The sequence below is a fragment of the Arachis hypogaea genome, chromosome 12 (genome assembly GCF_003086295.3).
Source record: "Arachis hypogaea cultivar Tifrunner chromosome 12, arahy.Tifrunner.gnm2.J5K5, whole genome shotgun sequence".
Taxonomy (NCBI): Eukaryota; Viridiplantae; Streptophyta; class Magnoliopsida; order Fabales; family Fabaceae; genus Arachis; species Arachis hypogaea.
The window spans coordinates 71,801,850-71,802,929 of NC_092047.1; the positions used below are offsets into that span (position 1 = coordinate 71,801,850).

Consider the following 1,080-nt stretch of genomic DNA (forward strand, 5'->3'; position numbering starts at 1 on the left):
TCTTAGAGAGCTTGTCATCAATTGATGGTTGATTCGGAGCAGATGTGCTGTTTTGGTTTTGATAGGCGTGTGGAGAATTGTTGTTGTTGGGGTGTTGAGATGTCCTCTGTGTGAATTGTTGGTGAGCTGCATTGTTGTTGGAGTTGTAACGTCTCTGGTCTTGGTTTTGATCTTGCTGACTTCCCCACCCAAAGTTTGGGTGGTTTCTCCATCCAGGGTTGTAGGTCTTGGAGTATGGATCATAGTTTTGCCTTGGTGAATTCCCAATGTAGTTGGCTTGCTCCTGACTACCCTCTGCTTCTTCATTCACTCCTTCTTGGGTTGTCGATGAAGTGGAGATTAGTGCTACTTGGTTCCTCTCCATCTTCTTGGTGAGGTCAGCCAGCTGCTGGGTAATGAGCTTGTTTTGGGTCAACAGAGCATCTACATTGTTTAGCTCCATTACTCCTCTTGTGTTCCCTCTTTTGGAAGCATAGAAGTAGTCGTTCTCTGCTACTGTTTCAATAACATCTATGGCTTCCTCAATAGTCTTCTTCTTTTTCAAAGATCCTCTGAATGAATGGTCTACGGCCTTCTTTGACTCATAAGAGAGCCCTTCATAGAAAATATGCAGCTGCACTCATTCATTGAACATGTCAGGTGGACACCTCCTTGTGAGGTCCTTAAACCTCTCCCATGCTTCATATAGAGTCTCACCATCTTGTTGCCTGAAAGTTTGGACCTCGGCTCTCAGCCTATTGATTCGTTGAGGAGGGTAAAATCTTGCTAAGACTTTGTTCACCACGTCTTCCCAAGTTGTCAAGCTTTCCCTTGGGAAAGATTCCAGCCACTTGGCTGCCTTGTCCTTGAGTGAGAATGGAAATAAGAGCAGTCTGTAGGCGTCAAGATGAACACCATTAGACTTCACTGTGTCACATATTCTCAGGAAGGTGGTTAAATGTTGATTGGGGTCTTCTTGAACACCTCCTCCAAACGAACAGTTGTTCTGAACAAGGGTGATGAGCTGTGGTTTAAGTTCGAAGTTGTTGGCATGGATTGTTGGCTTTTGGATGCTACTTTCACAATTGTCTGGGTTTGGAT

The 1,080-nt window shown here is 44.6% G+C and overlaps 1 non-coding gene across 1 annotated transcript; it reads left to right on the forward strand.

The window, feature by feature from the left end:
* The first annotated feature begins 632 nt into the window (after positions 1–632).
* Positions 633–736, forward strand: LOC112732196 (small nucleolar RNA R71). The gene has a single exon (XR_003167932.1). It is a non-coding gene; the product is annotated as a small nucleolar RNA R71 (small nucleolar RNA).
* The last annotated feature ends 344 nt before the right edge of the window (positions 737–1,080 follow it).